Genomic DNA, 10970 nt, shown 5'->3' with positions numbered 1-10970 from the left:
GAAGTGACAGCCAATGCTTTCACAGCGGGCTGCAAGGGAAGCAAGGAGCAGCACAAGCAGCAGTGCTTCAGCTTGCTCCTTCCGACTGCTAAGGGCACTTGGGAAGGCAAGCGACCGTCACCCACCTTCCTCTCCTAGTAGCCTGTAACGTGGTGCACACAAGCACGGCGCTTGTACCGCTTCCTTCACTGCCCTCGCCCATGCCTGGCGTCGCTTTCACTTGCTGTCGGCCAGAAGCCGCTGCAGGGGAACCACGCAGCCGGCCGTGTGCCGGCAGCCTAGAGCTGGAGAACGCTGCTTCTGCCCAAGCCCGCCTAGGGCGTGCACCTTTGTTCTCAGAGCTCCGTGCAACAGCCTGCCTCTCTCGCAGTTCGAATGGAAAACGAAAGTTTTCGCTTACGCCCTTCACAGAGATACGTTGTCAGAAAAGAATATCTTGTGGCCGGAGCTCAACTCTGCCGAGAGGAAGCTGCTCTTAGCACCGCATTGCAGAGGCACGTCTCGCTTCTTGACTTCGTGCTTAGCGCTCTCCAAATTCGCCGCTAGCTCCACGGTCCTTCTCAGCAGCAAGTAGCAGCGTTCGGAGAACATAGAGCTTCGCAAGGACCGAAGACCCGGAGGGACATATCGCACACGAAACTCTGGCAGGAGAGAGACGTGTTCTACATGGTCATTTCTCGTCATCCAGTTTGTGCCTCTGCTGCTTCTGCTGTTAGGAATCGCTCCTTGAAAGACGAGCGAGAGCGTCTTTCTGGGTGCATTGCACTGAGTGCTCCCTAAGGACTTTGCACTCGGAGCCGAGGCAACGGGGCGTGCTTGTCCGCAGAACTGAGAGCACGCTGTTGGGCAGAGCTGAAACTGACCGCTGGAGTTCAGCTCCCTCCGGACGCCAGGAAGCGAAGAACGAAGTCTCTTGCGAGCGGCGCAGTGCAGCGAAGAGCACACGAGCAGCCAAAGAGCTCCTTCACAATCGCTTTCACTTCTCATTGCTCTTGCTGCTTGGAAAAGCAGCACACAGCCGTTGCACGACAGGGCAAAATCTCGGGCAGCGCCCGTCCTCACTCCTTCGCTGTGCTGTACTCCATGCAGCTAGAGCGAAACGACAAGGACGCGAGGAAGAAGAAGGCTTTCTCAAAGTAGCCCACTGTCAGCAGTCCTGAAAGAGCGCATCACAGACGGCGTCTGGCTGCCCTCCGTTCTACATACTCGCGGCTCCCTTTGCCGACTTGCAAAAGTTGCTACCAGAGCAGAGGCGGCCAGATTGAAGAGGCAGTGCCTAGGTTCACCTTCTCCTTACTGCACGTAAGCCACGTCCAGCTCCTCGCTGCACTCTGGATTTCCCTTCTCCGCGGCACTCACCGTGGTGCTCTTTCGGGGCACCTCGGCGCATAGAAGAGACCGCCAATGTTTTCACAGCGGGCTGCAAGGGAAGCAAGGAGCAGCACAAGCAGCAGTGCTTCAGCTTGCTCCTTGCGACTGCAAAGGGCACTTGGGAAGGCAAGCGAGAGTCAACCACCTTCCTCTCCTCGTAGCCTGTAACGTGGTGCACACAAGCACGGCGCTTGTGCCGCTTCGTTCACCGCCCTCGCCGTCGCCCTCGCCTGCCGCCGCTTTCACTTCCCGGCTGCCAGAAGCCGCTGCAGGGGAACCACGCAGCCGGCCGTGTGCCGGCAGCCAAGAGCTCGAGAACGCTGCTTCTGCCCAAGCCCGCCTAGGGCGTGCACCTTTGTTCTCAGAGCTCCGTGCAACAGCCTGCCTCTCTCGCAGTTCGAATGGAAAACGAAAGCTTTTCGCCTACGCTCTTCAGAGAGATACGTTGTCAGAAAAGAATGTCTTGTGGCCGGAGCTCAACTCTGCCGAGAGGAAGCTACTCTTAGCACCGCATTGCAGAGGCACGTCTCGCTTCTTGACTTCGTGCTTAGCGCTCTCCAAATTCGCCGCTAGCTCCACGGTCCTTCTCAGCTGCAAGTAGCTGCGCTCGCAGTACATAGAGCTTGGCAAGGACCGAAGACCCGGAGGGACATATCGCACACGAAACTGTGGCAGGAGAGAGACGTGTTCTACATGGTCATTTCTCGTCATCCAGTTTGTGCCTCTGCTGCTTCTGCTGTTAAGAATCGCTCCTTGAAAGACGAGCGAGAGCGTCTTTCTGGGTGCATTGCACTGAGTGCTCGCTAAGGACTTTGCACTCGGAGCCGAGGCAACAGGGCGTGCTTGTCCGCAGAACTGAGAGCACGCTGTTGGGCAGAGCTGAAATTGACCGCTGGAGTTCAGCTCCCTCCGGACGCTAGAAAGCGAAGAACGAAGTCGCTTGCGAGCGGCGCAGTGCAGCGAAGAGCACACGAGCAGCCAAAGAGCTCCTTCACAATCGCTTTCACTTCTCAGTGCTCTTGCTGCTTGGAAAAGCAGCACACAGCCGTTGCACGCCAGGGCAAAAGCTGGGGCAGTGCCCGTCTTCACTGCTTCGCTGTGCTGTACTCCATGCAGCTAGAGCGAAGCGACAAGGACGCGAGGAAGAAGAAGGCTTTCTCAAAGTAGCCCACTGTCAGCAGTCCTGAAAGAGCGCATCACACACGGCGTCTGGCTGCCCTCCGTTCTACATACTCGCGGCTCCCTTTGCCGACTTGCAAAAGTTGTTACCAGAGCAGAGGCGGCCAGATTGAAGAGGCAGTGCCTAGGTTCACCTTCTCCTTACTGCACGTAAGCCACGTCCAGCTCCTCGCTGCACTCTGGATTTCCGTTCTCCGCGGCACTTATCGTGGTGCTGTGTGCTACACGGGGCCTAGAAGTGACCGCCAATGTTTTCACAGCGGGTTGCAAGGGAACCAAGGAGCAGCACAAGCAGCAGTGCTTCAGCTTGCTCCTTCCGACTGCTAAGGGCACTTGGGAAGGCAAGCGAGAGTCAACCACCTTCCTCTCCTAGTAGCCTCTAACGTGGTGCACACAAGCACGGCACATAGCCGCTTCGTTCACCGCCCTCGCCCTCGCCTACGCCTGGCTCCTCTTTCAATTGCCGGCGGCCAGAAGCCGCTGCAGGGGCGCCACATACCCAGCAGTGTGCCGGCAGCCAAGAGCTCGAGAACGCTTCTTCTGCCCAAGCCAGCCTAGGGCGTGCACCTTTGTTCTCAGAGCTCCGTGCAACAGCCTGCCTCTCTCGCAGTTCGAATGGAAAACGAAAGTTTTCGCCTACGCCCTTCACAGAGATACGTTGTCAGAAAAGAATATCTTGTGGCCGGAGCTCAACTCTGCCGAGAGGAAGCTGCTCTTAGCACCGCATTGCAGAGGCACGTCTCGCTTCTTGACTTCGTGCTTAGCGCTCTCCAAATTCGCCGCTAGCTCCACGGTCCTTCTCAGCTGCAAGTAGCAGCGTTCGCAGTACATAGAGCTTGGCAAGGACCGAAGACCCGGAGGGACATATCGCACACGAAACTGTGGCAGGAGAGAGACGTGTTCTACATGGTCATTTCTCGTCATCCAGTTTGTGCCTCTGCTGCTTCTGCTGTTAGGAATCGCTCCTTGAAAGACGAGCGAGAGCGTCTTTCTGGGTGCATTGCACTGAGTGCTCCCTAAGGACTTTGCACTCGGAGCCGAGGCAACGGGGCGTGCTTGTCCGCAGAACTGAGAGCACGCTGTTGGGCAGAGCTGAAACTGACCGCTGGAGTTCAGCTCCCTCCGGACGCCAGGAAGCGAAGAACGAAGTCTCTTGCGAGCGGCGCAGTGCAGCGAAGAGCACACGAGCAGCCAAAGAGCTCCTTCACAATCGCTTTCACTTCTCATTGCTCTTGCTGCTTGGAAAAGCAGCACACAGCCGTTGCACGACAGGGCAAAATCTCGGGCAGCGCCCGTCCTCACTCCTTCGCTGTGCTGTACTCCATGCAGCTAGAGCGAAGCGACAAGGACGCGAGGAAGAAGAAGGCTTTCTCAAAGTAGCCCACTGTCAGCAGTCCTGAAAGAGCGCATCACACACGGCGTCTGGCTGCCCTCCGTTCTACATACTCGCGGCTCCCTTTGCCGACTTGCAAAAGTTGCTACCAGAGCAGAGGCGGCCAGATTGAAGAGGCAGTGCCTAGGTTCACCTTCTCCTTACTGCACGTAAGCCACGTCCAGCTCCTCGCTGCACTCTGGATTTCCCTTCTCCGCGGCACTTATCGTGGTGCTCTTTCGGGGCACCTCGGCGCATAGAAGAGACCGCCAATGTTTTCACAGCGGGCTGCAAGGGAACCAAGGAGCAGCACAAGCAGCAGTGCTTCAGCTTGCTCCTTGCGACTGCAAAGGGCACTTGGGAAGGCAAGCGAGAGTCAACCACCTTCCTCTCCTAGTAGCCTGTAACGTGGTGCACACAAGCACGGCGCTTGTGCCGCTTCGTTCACCGCCCTCGCCGTCGCCCTCGCCTGCCGCCGCTTTCACTTCCCGGCTGCCAGAAGCCGCTGCAGGGGAACCACGCAGCCGGCCGTGTGCCGGCAGCCAAGAGCTCGAGAACGCTGCTTCTGCCCAAGCCCGCCTAGGGGGTGCACCTTTGTTCTCAGAGCTCCGTGCAACAGCCTGCCTCTCTCGCAGTTCGAATGGAAAACGAAAGTTTTCGCCTACGCCCTTCACAGAGATACGTTGTCAGAAAAGAATGTCTTGTGGCCGGAGCTCAACTCTGCCGAGAGGAAGCTGTTCTTAGCACCGCATTGCAGAGGCACGTCTCGCTTCTTGACTTCGTGCTTAGCGCTCTCCAAATTCGCCGCTAGCTCCACGGTCCTTCTCAGCTGCAAGTAGCAGCGTTCGCAGTACATAGAGCTTGGCAAGGACCGAAGACCCGGAGGGACATATCGCACACGACAATGTGCCAGGAGAGAGACGTGTTCTACATGGTCATTTCTCGTCATCCAGTTTGTGCCTCTGCTGCTTCTGCTGTTAAGAATCGCTCCTTGAAAGACGAGCGAGAGCGTCTTTCTGGGTGCATTGCACTGAGTGCTCGCTAAGGACTTTGCACTCGGAGCCGAGGCAACAGGGCGTGCTTGTCCGCAGAACTGAGAGCACGCTGTTGGGCAGAGCTGAAATTGACCGCTGGAGTTCAGCTCCCTCCGGACGCTAGAAAGCGAAGAACGAAGTCGCTTGCGAGCGGCGCAGTGCAGCGAAGAGCACACGAGCAGCCAAAGAGCTCCTTCACAATCGCTTTCACTTCTCAGTGCTCTTGCTGCTTGGAAAAGCAGCACACAGCCGTTGCACGCCAGGGCAAAAGCTGGGGCAGTGCCCGTCTTCACTGCTTCGCTGTGCTGTACTCCATGCAGCTAGAGCGAAGCGACAAGGACGCGAGGAAGAAGAAGGCTTTCTTAAAGTAGCCCACTGTCAGCAGTCCTGAAAGAGCGCATCACACACGGCGTCTGGCTGCCCTCCGTTCTACATACTCGCGGCTCCCTTTGCCGACTTGCAAAAGTTGTTACCAGAGCAGAGGCGGCCAGATTGAAGAGGCAGTGCCTAGGTTCACCTTCTCCTTACTGCACGTAAGCCACGTCCAGCTCCTCGCTGCACTCTGGATTTCCGTTCTCCGCGGCACTTATCGTGGTGCTGTGTGCTACACGGGGCCTAGAAGTGACCGCCAATGTTTTCACAGCGGGTTGCAAGGGAACCAAGGAGCAGCACAAGCAGCAGTGCTTCAGCTTGCTCCTTCCGACTGCTAAGGGCACTTGGGAAGGCAAGCGAGAGTCAACCACCTTCCTCTCCTAGTAGCCTGTAACGTGGTGCACACAAGCACGGCACATAGCCGCTTCGTTCACCGCCCTCGCCCTCGCCTACGCCTGGCTCCTCTTTCAATTGCCGGCGGCCAGAAGCCGCTGCAGGGGCGCCACATACCCAGCAGTGTGCCGGCAGCCAAGAGCTCGAGAACGCTTCTTCTGCCCAAGCCAGCCTAGGGCGTGCACCTTTGTTCTCAGAGCTCCGTGCAACAGCCTGCCTCTCTCGCAGTTCGAATGGAAAACGAAAGTTTTCGCCTACGCCCTTCACAGAGATACGTTGTCAGAAAAGAATATCTTGTGGCCGGAGCTCAACTCTGCCGAGAGGAAGCTGCTCTTAGCACCGCATTGCAGAGGCACGTCTCGCTTCTTGACTTCGTGCTTAGCGCTCTCCAAATTCGCCGCTAGCTCCACGGTCCTTCTCAGCTGCAAGTAGCAGCGTTCGCAGTACATAGAGCTTGGCAAGGACCGAAGACCCGGAGGGACATATCGCACACGAAACTGTGGCAGGAGAGAGACGTGTTCTACATGGTCATTTCTCGTCATCCAGTTTGTGCCTCTGCTGCTTCTGCTGTTAAGGATCGCTCCTTGAAAGACGAGCGAGAGCGTCTTTCTGGGTGCATTGCACTGAGTGCTCCCTAAGGACTTTGCACTCGGAGCCGAGGCAACGGGGCGTGCTTGTCCGCAGAACTGAGAGCACGCTGTTGGGCAGAGCTGAAACTGACCGCTGGAGTTCAGCTCCCTCCGGACGCCAGGAAGCGAAGAACGAAGTCTCTTGCGAGCGGCGCAGTGCAGCGAAGAGCACACGAGCAGCCAAAGAGCTCCTTCACAATCGCTTTCACTTCTCATTGCTCTTGCTGCTTGGAAAAGCAGCACACAGCCGTTGCACGACAGGGCAAAATCTCGGGCAGCGCCCGTCCTCACTCCTTCGCTGTGCTGTACTCCATGCAGCTAGAGCGAAGCGACAAGGACGCGAGGAAGAAGAAGGCTTTCTCAAAGTAGCCCACTGTCAGCAGTCCTGAAAGAGCGCATCACACACGGCGTCTGGCTGCCCTCCGTTCTACATACTCGCGGCTCCCTTTGCCGACTTGCAAAAGTTGCTACCAGAGCAGAGGCGGCCAGATTGAAGAGGCAGTGCCTAGGTTCACCTTCTCCTTACTGCACGTAAGCCACGTCCAGCTCCTCGCTGCACTCTGGATTTCCCTTCTCCGCGGCACTTATCGTGGTGCTCTTTCGGGGCACCTCGGCGCATAGAAGAGACCGCCAATGTTTTCACAGCGGGCTGCAAGGGAACCAAGGAGCAGCACAAGCAGCAGTGCTTCAGCTTGCTCCTTGCGACTGCAAAGGGCACTTGGGAAGGCAAGCGAGAGTCAACCACCTTCCTCTCCTAGTAGCCTGTAACGTGGTGCACACAAGCACGGCGCTTGTGCCGCTTCGTTCACCGCCCTCGCCGTCGCCCTCGCCTGCCGCCGCTTTCACTTCCCGGCTGCCAGAAGCCGCTGCAGGGGAACCACGCAGCCGGCCGTGTGCCGGCAGCCAAGAGCTCGAGAACGCTGCTTCTGCCCAAGCCCGCCTAGGGCGTGCACCTTTGTTCTCAGAGCTCCGTGCAACAGCCTGCCTCTCTCGCAGTTCGAATGGAAAACGAAAGTTTTCGCCTACGCCCTTCACAGAGATACGTTGTCAGAAAAGAATGTCTTGTGGCCGGAGCTCAACTCTGCCGAGAGGAAGCTGTTCTTAGCACCGCATTGCAGAGGCACGTCTCGCTTCTTGACTTCGTGCTTAGCGCTCTCCAAATTCGCCGCTAGCTCCACGGTCCTTCTCAGCTGCAAGTAGCAGCGTTCGCAGTACATAGAGCTTGGCAAGGACCGAAGACCCGGAGGGACATATCGCACACGACAATGTGGCAGGAGAGAGACGTGTTCTACATGGTCATTTCTCGTCATCCAGTTTGTGCCTCTGCTGCTTCTGCTGTTAAGGATCGCTCCTTGAAAGACGAGCGAGAGCGTCTTTCTGGGTGCATTGCACTGAGTGCTCGCTAAGGACTTTGCACTCGGAGCCGAGGCAACAGGGCGTGCTTGTCCGCAGAACTGAGAGCACGCTGTTGGGCAGAGCTGAAATTGACCGCTGGAGTTCAGCTCCCTCCGGACGGTAGAAAGCGAAGAACGAAGTCGCTTGCGAGCGGCGCAGTGCAGCGAAGAGCACACGAGCAGCCAAAGAGCTCCTTCACAATCGCTTTCACTTCTCATTGCTCTTGCTGCTTGGAAAAGCAGCACACAGCCGTTGCACGACAGGGCAAAATCTCGGGCAGCGCCCGTCCTCACTCCTTCGCTGTGCTGTACTCCATGCAGCTAGAGCGAAGCGACAAGGACGCGAGGAAGAAGAAGGCTTTCTCAAAGTAGCCCACTGTCAGCAGTCCTGAAAGAGCGCATCACACACGGCGTCTGGCTGCCCTCCGTTCTACATACTCGCGGCTCCCTTTGCCGACTTGCAAAAGTTGCTACCAGAGCAGAGGCGGCCAGATTGAAGAGGCAGTGCCTAGGTTCACCTTCTCCTTACTGCACGTAAGCCACGTCCAGCTCCTCGCTGCACTCTGGATTTCCCTTCTCCGCGGCACTCACCGTGGCGCTCTGTCGGGGCACCTCGGCGCATAGAAGAGACCGCCAATGTTTTCACAGCGGGCTGCAAGGGAACCAAGGAGCAGCACAAGCAGCAGTGCTTCAGCTTGCTCCTTGCGACTGCAAAGGGCACTTGGGAAGGCAAGCGACCGTCACCCACCTTCCTCTCTTAGTAGCCTGTAACGTGGTGCACACAAGCACGGCGCTTGTGCCGCTTCGTTCACCGCCCTCGCCCATGCCTGGCGTCGCTTTCACTTGCTGTCGGCCGGAAGCCGCTGCAGGGGAACCACGCAGCCGGCCGTGTGCCGGCAGCCAAGAGCTCGAGAACGCTGCTTCTGCCCAAGCCCGCCTAGGGCGTGCAACTTTGTTCTCAGAGCTCCGTGCAACAGCCTGCCTCTCTCGCAGTTCGAATGGAAAACGAAAGTTTTCGCTTACGCCCTTCACAGAGATACGTTGTCAGAAAAGAATGTCTTGTGGCCGGAGCTCAACTCTGCCGAGAGGAAGCTGCTCTTAGCACCGCATTGCAGAGGCACGTCTCGCTTCTTGACTTTGTGCTTAGCGCTCTCCAAATTCGCCGCTAGCTCCACGGTCCTTCTCAGCAGCAAGTAGCAGCGTTCGCAGTACATAGAGCTTCGCAAGGACCGAAGACCCGGAGGGACGTATCGCACACGACAATGTGCCAGGACAGAGACGTGTTCTACATTGTCCCTTCTCGTCATCCAGTTTGTGCCTCTGCTGCTTGTGCTGTTAGGAATCGCTCCTTGAAAGACGAGCGAGAGCGTCTTTCTGGGTGCATTGCACTGAGTGAGTGCTCGCTAGGGACTTTGCACTCGGAGCCAAGGCAACAGGGCGTGCTTGTCCGCAGAACTGAGAGCGCGCTGTTGGGCAGAGCTGAAACTGACCGCTGGAGTTCAGCTCTCTCCGGACGGCAGACGCCGAAGAACGAAGCCGCTTGCGAGCGGCGCAGTGCAGCGAAGAGCACACGAGCAGCCAAAGAGCTCCTTCACAATCGCTTTCACTTCTCATTGCTCTTGCTGCTTGGAAAAGCAGCACACAGCCGTTGCACGCCAGGGCAAAAGCTGGGGCAGTGTCCGTCTTCACTCCTTCGCTGTGCTGTACTCCATGCAGCTAGAACGAAGCGAGAAGGACGCGAAGACGAAGAAGGCGTTCTTAAAGTAGCCCCTTGTCAGCAGCCCTGAAAGGGCGCATAACACACGGCGTCTCGCTGCCCTCCGTTCTACATACTCGCGGCTCCCTCTGCCGACTTGCAAAAGTTGTTACCAGAGCAGAGGCCGCCAGATTGAAGAGGCTGTGACTAAGTTCACCTTTTCCTTACTGCACGTAAGCCACGTCCAGCTCCTCGCTGCACTCTGGATTTCCCTTCTCCGCGGCACTTAGCGTGGTGCTGTGTGCTACACGGGGCCTAGAAGTGACCGCCAATGTTTTCACAGCGGGTTGCAAGGGAACCAAGGAGCAGCACAAGCAGCAGTGCTTCAGCTTGCTCCTTCCGACTGCTAAGGGCACTTGGGAAGGCAAGCGAGAGTCAACCACCTTCCTCTCCTAGTAGCCTCTAACGTGGTGCACACAAGCACGGCACATAGCCGCTTCGTTCACCGCCCTCGCCCTCGCCTACGCCTGGCTCCTCTTTCAATTGCTGGCGGCCAGAAGCCGCTGCAGGGGCGCCACATACCCAGCAGTGTGCCGGCAGCCAAGAGCTCGAGAACGCTTCTTCTGCCCAAGCCAGCCTAGGGCGTGCACCTTTGTTCTCAGAGCTCCGTGCAACAGCCTGCCTCTCTCGCAGTTCGAATGGAAAACGAAAGTTTTCGCCTACGCCCTTCACAGAGATACGTTGTCAGAAAAGAATATCTTGTGGCCGGAGCTCAACTCTGCCGAGAGGAAGCTGCTCTTAGCACCGCATTGCAGAGGCACGTCTCGCTTCTTGACTTCGTGCTTAGCGCTCTCCAAATTCGCCGCTAGCTCCACGGTCCTTCTCAGCTGCAAGTAGCAGCGTTCGCAGTACATAGAGCTTGGCAAGGACCGAAGACCCGGAGGGACATATCGCACACGACAATGTGCCAGGAGAGAGACGTGTTCTACATGGTCATTTCTCGTCATCCAGTTTGTGCCTCTGCTGCTTCTGCTGTTAAGGATCGCTCCTTGAAAGACGAGCGAGAGCGTCTTTCTGGGTGCATTGCACTGAGTGCTCGCTAAGGACTTTGCACTCGGAGCCGAGGCAACAGGGCGTGCTTGTCCGCAGAACTGAGAGCACGCTGTTGGGCAGAGCTGAAATTGACCGCTGGAGTTCAGCTCCCTCCGGACGGTAGAAAGCGAAGAACGAAGTCGCTTGCGAGCGGCGCAGTGCAGCGAAGAGCACACGAGCAGCCAAAGAGCTCCTTCACAATCGCTTTCACTTCTCATTGCTCTTGCTGCTTGGAAAAGCAGCACACAGCCGTTGCACGACAGGGCAAAATCTCGGGCAGCGCCCGTCCTCACTCCTTCGCTGTGCTGTACTCCATGCAGCTAGAGCGAAGCGACAAGGACGCGAGGAAGAAGAAGGCTTTCTCAAAGTAGCCCACTGTCAGCAGTCCTGAAAGAGCGCATCACACACGGCGTCTGGCTGCCCTCCGTTCTACATACT

Source organism: Sturnus vulgaris, unplaced genomic scaffold, assembly GCF_052056855.1.
Source record: "Sturnus vulgaris isolate bStuVul1 unplaced genomic scaffold, bStuVul1.hap1 Scaffold_87, whole genome shotgun sequence".
NCBI classification, from domain to species: Eukaryota; Metazoa; Chordata; class Aves; order Passeriformes; family Sturnidae; genus Sturnus; species Sturnus vulgaris.
Note: the sequence above shows the minus strand (reverse complement) of the source record.